Source organism: Rhineura floridana, chromosome 22 (assembly GCF_030035675.1).
Source record: "Rhineura floridana isolate rRhiFlo1 chromosome 22, rRhiFlo1.hap2, whole genome shotgun sequence".
Classification (NCBI taxonomy): domain Eukaryota; kingdom Metazoa; phylum Chordata; class Lepidosauria; order Squamata; family Rhineuridae; genus Rhineura; species Rhineura floridana.
In genome coordinates, this window is record NC_084501.1 from 9184813 (window position 1) to 9192051 (window position 7239).

At 44.7% G+C, this 7239-nt stretch overlaps 1 non-coding gene across 1 annotated transcript; it reads left to right on the top strand.

Annotated features, from left to right (window-relative positions):
* The first annotated feature begins 4911 nt into the window (after window positions 1-4911).
* TRNAR-UCU (transfer RNA arginine (anticodon UCU)) lies at window positions 4912-4985 on the top strand. Its single transcript has one exon. It is a non-coding gene; the product is annotated as a tRNA-Arg (tRNA).
* The last annotated feature ends 2254 nt before the right edge of the window (window positions 4986-7239 follow it).

Here is a 7239-nt window from a genome sequence, read left to right on the forward strand (position 1 = left end):
TTGTACCCTTCTTCTTAAGTGCTTTTGCCTGGCTGGCTCATGTCCTTGAACTCCGATAACGGCTCTGCTTGCCTGGATGGAAGACAGAGAAAAGGAGGGTAAGTATGCATAGGAACTAGCCTACTGCACAAAGGTCAAATTTGCTTTCATTGCTCCACCCACTTTTGCCTCTGACACCGCCCACCACTGGCATGTGGCCCTTGGGAGGTTGCCCATATGGGAATGTGGCCCTTGGAACTGAAAAAGGTTCCTCTCCCTTGTCCTGTAGGGGGAAGGTATTTTGGAGTCTCAGAGTCATCACATAGAAGTCCCTGATCCTGGAGGACATTCACCTGGAATCCAGTAGAGACAGTACTCTTGGCAGAGTTCTATTAGCTAATCTCAAAACCTAGAGGGAGAAAATATAGGGGGAGATTAGAGAAGGGCAAGAAATTCAATGCAGTTGACCTTTCAAGCCAAATCTGTCAAATTCACACTTTCTGAAACAATCTGAGAACCGAAACACTGCCATCCTTCAAAATTCGCACTTATTTGAATTTTGCATAACGCGTTTACAAAAAATCCTGTTAGGAGGAAAGTGTACGAAAAAATGAATGCATTCATGAAAATGGCATACAAAAATGCATTATATGGTCAGAAATGGCTTGCCAAAATGTGTACATTAGTCAAAACTGCCTACAAAAATATGTTTATTAGGAGAAATGTGCACTAAAATGCTGAAGAATTTTCATGAGGATTTTTGTAAAAAAAACAAAATACCACAGATTGCTGCAGAAATATAGAGAACTGAACTTAAGATAGGAAAAATGAGAGAAAACCAAATATGACCGATCTTTCTTTCCATCTATAGAGGAGATGCTCCTTGAGTTATGATCAAGACACAGACAATTTAGGGCAGTGGTGGAGAACCTGTGGCCTTCCAGATGTTGTTGGCTTTATAGATCAAGACCAGCACCTTGAATTAAACCTAGAGACAAACTGGTAACTAGAACTGTTTCAGAATATTATCACGGTAGGGAGAATTTCTATCTTTGTGGATTCTAATGAGAACTGACCTGACCCACATCTCCTGGATTATCAAAACATAATTGTCCTTTAGATTTCACACTCCTCTGTATTTTGTGATGTAGTTGTCAGTTCAAAGTTCACATCTCAATGCATTTAGAAATGGGTATTTTGAAAGAACGTACATTCAAAAATACATAATTTAATCAGGGATGTGCACCAGCCACAAGATTCAGTTTACACCCCAAGTCGGCACTTTGTAAAACAGCTTGATTCAGCTCAGACAAATCTGGAGGCTGCCCAATTCAACTTGGGGCATGAAGCCTGCCAAATTTCACAAGGTTTTCCTGAAAAGGCAGCTATGACAGTTTTGGGGTAGGTAAAAAGGATTCACTCCAGTGTTTTGTGGACAATTGGTGTGGGAATTTCAGACATGAGACAGATGCCAGACTGCAAACAGGTCCCAGGGGCTTTTGTGCTAGGTACCTTTAAAATATATTTTAAAGGTGGGAAGAACTAAAAGAGACTCACTCATTCCTCCAGATTATAAGCTAGACATGACAGTCATGAATAAGGTCTTTTCCACCCTCTCCTTTCTGCCATCTTCCTTAAGCTTGGAGACATATGGTTCGTTCTTGCAATGCTGCTTCCTTCCCCAAAGCACAGGGATTAGAGAACACAGATAAAATCATTCCCTCCGATTACATGCTAGGCCTGTTTGTCACAGCAGAGCTCCTCCTCTGTGTCCATGTTAGTGTTTGCTTTCCCTTCTCCCATATTCCTAGGCTGGCATTACGCTAACCTTATATTTCTTTTGCTTTCAGCTTGTCTGCACCATGTCTTTTTTTATTTAAAAGTCTGGATCATCGAGGTGCCATGAAACTCTTCAGGGGTCCTACGTCAACTCGTGCTGCCTTCTAGAGTTCCTGCTTCACCTTTGACAAGCCCAGAATACCTCTAAGGCATCCTGCTCTTCCTTAGGACTCAAGATTCATCTGAATTCAGTGCACGCCCCTAATTTAAATACATATTTAGATGAGAATTTAAACATATGAATTTTCATTCCAATATTTTTAAACCACAGATTACTGTGGAATTGGGGTGAAATGGAGTTATGAAATAACACATGTGAAAATGACACAGAGTGGAAACTGACTGATCTAGCCATCCCTGGATCACACTGACATAAGTCAATCAACAGGCAGTCAGCAGCAACCTGAGGCAGCTCAAGTATCCATGCTGAATTGGGAGGGGGAGAGAATAGTGAATGTTTTTTTTAAAAAAATCTACATAACCTGGTGAAGTATCTACCTACCTAATCTCCCTTGCAATATTTGCATTTGTGGAATTTGATAGCAGCTAGGGCACTGGCTATGCCAAGACTCAGAACCGTCCTGCAAAGGCCTGCTGATGTTCCAGAGCTGGAAATAGTTAAGCAAGAGAGAGCGAGAGAAAACACCTCCACCATTGTCAGGTGTTTTGGAGCTACTTCAGGAATGAATTAGGGTATGGAGGTACTTCCAAGAAACATGGGTTGGAACAAGGTCCTAGCGAACTCTAAAACTGAAAAGTGACACACACACACACAAACTATGCATGCTTCTGAAATTCTTCCCTTCCAAATTTCTCCCTGGATTTAGAAGTTCTGAGTCCACCTGCGGGATCTGTGTACAGCTACTCCGTGTGGTGAGCCACTAAACCGCTGGTGATAGCCTTCTGGTGAAGTACCTTCAGACCCTGGATTGACTCTGCCCACCCAGGCTGGCCATTGGATCCTTCTGGATGGGAAGGAGTATCCAAGGGCTTCCTGTTCCAGATGAGTCTTGCTCAGGCCACATGCTCTTCCTGAACTGAGATACGTTCTTGTATCTTTAGTCATTCTTTTGGTCCCAATTCCTAGCTTGCTTCTTGACCCTTCCTCCTGCTTTGCCCTCTGGTCCAGCTTATTCTCCAGCACTGACTACCAGCTAGGCCACATTCACACCATACATTTATTCCATTATTGCTCCACTTTAAACAGTCATGGCTTCCCCCAAAGAATCCTGGGTAGTATAGTTTGTCATGGGTGTTGGGAATTTTTAGAAGACCCTGATTCCCTTCAAAGAGCTATAATTCCAAGAGCTCTCTTGAGAGAAGGACTGGCTGTTAAACCATTCAAGGCAATTGTAGCTCTGTAAGGAGAACAGGAATCTCCTAACAACTCCCAGCACCCTTCACAAATGACATGTCCCAGGATTCTTTGGGGGAAGACATGACTATTTAAAGTGGAATGATAGTGGAATAAATGTGTGGTGTGAAAGTGGCCTTAGTCTCATGACTACTGGTTCCTGGCTCTTGGGCACACACCACTAGCCATGGATCTGCCTTCACACCTGGTCTTGTTTGAAAAGTGGAAGCGATGAATTGGTGATCCCCCAGTTTTTGTGGTGCTGTATCCAGCTAAGCCCATTGGAGGCTGGTCCATTAGGATGAATGAGGCACTGCGACGCCCAGCCTCAGCTTGCCCTCAGCCAGCCCCCCACCTGCCTTCCTTACCTACAACCAAACATTGTCTCTGGCTCCACCTACTGTTGGGCTCTCTGCCTTCCACCCTACCAATCCCAATGGGCACCAGCCACCACTGTCCTACTCAGAGTAGACCAAGTAGTCATGTCTATTAACTTCAATGGGTCTACTCTGAGTAGGATGGACATTGGAGACAGCCCTTTATTTCTGAATTGCATCCGGGGCACTATGCATGCACAGTTTACTGAAACTTGTCAGTCTAATGCATTTTACCTCCTCTAAATTATCCATGACTCCCTGTGCACCAGTGAAACACCACAGCAAACAATCAAGCAGTCTTGAAGTGGTTGCGTAAAAAAATCTATTTATGATGTCTTAAATTGGTGAAAACCTATGAAGTTTTGAAAGGTTCAGTCGGCCATCTCGATCCAAAATGGTGTCCAATTGTTTCCAAACATAGACAAAAACCTCACCCAAGCTTGCTCTGGATCCCTATAAGCATTCCGTTAATCACCTAAAAATATATTGCATGTAACTGTGATTAACAAAACAGAAGGTTTTATTGTTCTACCAAAACATTTCGACGTAAGATAAGTCTGCTTTCTTTAGAAAATCCTCAAGAGACCCTCCATTCCCACTGGAGGAAAGAAGCCCCAGAGTCATAGCATGACCTCTGAAGACCACCCTCCCCATGGTCCTCATCTAGACCTTCTAGGCCCCAAGGCCCATGCCTGCCCTGGATTCACTGCCAATCTGATTTAACAAAGTGTCGATCCCGTGCATGAGTTTTATTCCTGTGTGCAAAAAGATGGAGGGCAGTGACCTGGAAATGCAAAAAGCAGGCAAGAACTACTGTGACAATTTAAGCACACACACATACAATGACCTCTTCTTTCACATAACTGGAAAACTGTAGAATCTGCTTTTCAGCATTAGCCAATTTGCTGGCCAAAGGGGCAGGCAATAGTGGGGGCGAGGGGGGAGAAGAGAGAGATGCTGGCATGATCCCCCAAGGGATACAGCTGCCACATTCAAGCTCAGGCATTTTGCGCTGTCCGTGGTGCTGATGCTGAGATGAAAGCTGCCAGCTAACCGGAGACTTCAATCCCAGCTCCAGATTTTTGCTGTCTCTTTTCCTCTTTGTGGTAAGGATGGAGATATCCAGTGAATTATATATAGATTTTTTTTCTCCCCTCCCCTTCTCCCTCACCAAAGCAAAGGGGGAGGGGGAGAATAGGAATCCATTCGATCAGCCGAGGAAATGGGATCCCAGCTCCGGGTTTTGTCTCTGCCCCCTCTGACAAAGCTGTACAGAAATAGGAGGATGCTGGAATTGCTCGGCAGTGATGCAGAAGGTACGTGCTTTTTCAGTTCTGGTCCTGATGCTGAGCTTGTGGTGAGGTCTCTGTGGCGCAATGGACGAGCGCGCTGGACTTCTAATCCAGAGGTTCCGGGTTCGAGTCCCGGCAGAGATGGTCTCCAGGACAGGTGTCTTAATTTTTCACTCATCTTTGCTTAAGGAATGCTAATTAATTATATTTCACTCTAGAGGGTTTCAAAAGGAAAACGAACGGCTGCTCCCGAAATCCCTGGAGCCCTGCATTCTGCTCCCGTCCCCTCCTCTTTCAGATTTCTATCTCCAGATTTAAATGAGCGCTCCTTTCTTCTTTTGAGTGTGTTCATTTTTAGCTTTTTGTCTCTGAAAGAGGCCTCATCTTTGTTTTATTATTACCATCATTACTATTGTTTGCCATGAGAACAACCTCCTTGTTAGCACTATAAACCATGCAACATATCTGGGAACAAATGTTTTCTTTACTGTGAAAAATGTGTTTGTGTCAGGGGTTCCTAATTCTCACCACCTTGAGGCTTATAGGAAAATCCTCAGAGCCCCAGAACAGGCTTATTAAAAGGTCTGTCTACTGGGTGCTTTACTTTTACACGGAGCTTGAATACCTTTCTCATTAATAGGTTCCCCAGCAGCAAAGGTTTATACTTAAGTTATTAGAGTTCACAAAATATAAAATCCATAAGTTGCACATACACACACACCTCTTCCACCTTATTCTCCACTTTGCTGAACTAGCTTGCCACTTAGTATTTACATCCTGTATTTTCCCCTTTTTTCAAGTTTGATGTGGAGAACTAAAGCAAATAGCTTTGACAGCAAGAGTCCATGCTGCAAAGGGGTCAGAAGGTAATTTGCTTGATAGTCCTTTTTCAATGGATGCTCCTGACATCCCTACTATGATTGCTTAATTTGGGAGACGTTGACTGCACACAGATATCCAGGGAGGCCAGGTAATGACGGTCACCAGCGTGGATGGCTTTAAAAGAAGTTTAGACAAATTCATAGAGGAGAAGGCTATCAAGGGCTACTAGCTACGCTGCTTATGTTCTCCTTCCACTGTCAGGGGCAGTATTCCTCTGAATACCAGTTGCTGGGCATCTCAAGGGGGAGAGTTGCTGTTGCACTCAGGCCTGGCTTGTGGGCTCCCATTGGGGTATCTAGTAGGCCACTATGAGAACAGGATGTTGCACTAGATGGGATCCATCAGGCTCTTCTTACGCTCATACTCCAACAATGTGCATACTCCGCCTATCACTCTGTTACTCTTCTGGGTTCTTGCTGAGGCTCTGCTTTTCATTTTCATCCTGCCAGCTTCCCCTTCCCTCCAGAACACTGTTGCTCACTTGCTGTCTCCTGACAGCCACCCCTGACCTTTACTTGGCTGTGTTGAGCATGAGAGAGAGCATCAGATGAACCGCCGCTGCCATGCACTTCCGTTGCCATCCTCACAATGTTTGCTTCCAGTTGGGCTGCACAGAGGCTAGTGCCAAAAGCAAGCTAAATGGAAACTCCAGGTTCAGAAGCGGTCTACCTCTGAATACCAGTTGCTTGGGACAGTCGCCTTTATGCCTCCCTTGTGAGCTTCCATGGAGGCAATCAATCAGATACAGAAGAGGACTTAGGCAGTTCACACAAGAAAAAAACAAAAACATATTACCAAGCTCCCTCTACAGTAAGGATGGGGAACTTGTGGCCTTCCAAAGGTTGCTGGACTTCAACTCCCATAGCCTTGACCACTGGCCATGCCGGATAAGGCTGATGGGAGCTGGAGTCCAACAACATCTCGAGAGCCACAGGTTCCCCATCACTGCTGTAGTGTGCTGCACAAGAGGGAATTTCAGTCTGGTCCTACTAGGCTCATCTTATGTTCTTATTAAATGACAACCCCTAAAAGCCCCAGCATCCCAACTGTATTGTGGAATTTGCACCCCGTTGGCTTAGTTCAAAAATGCTTATATTCCAAAAAATAGTGTGGCCAAGACAACGGACAGCACTTGCAAGACAATCATCCATTTGACCTTCTCCAAGCACAGATTCACAAGCACTTATAGGCCATACAATGATTATCTGGGTATGGATAGATACTTTCCCCCCCATTTTGCCCAAGGAAAATAAGTGCCACGCAAAAAGACGCTCATTTCCACAAGCAAAAGTAAATCTGTGCCCTTTGTTTGTTGCATACACGCACAAACATTTCTTCTCTAATGTTGACTTTTCCCAATTTTCACTGGGATGGATTGCCACCCGCAGGGTGACCAGGACTTTCACCTCCCCGTGAAATGTTATTCTTAGGGCAAGGTTGGGAAAACCTTTTCAGCCCAAGGGCTGCATTCTCTTCAGGGCAACCTTCTGAGGGCCTCATGCCAGAGGGGGGCAGG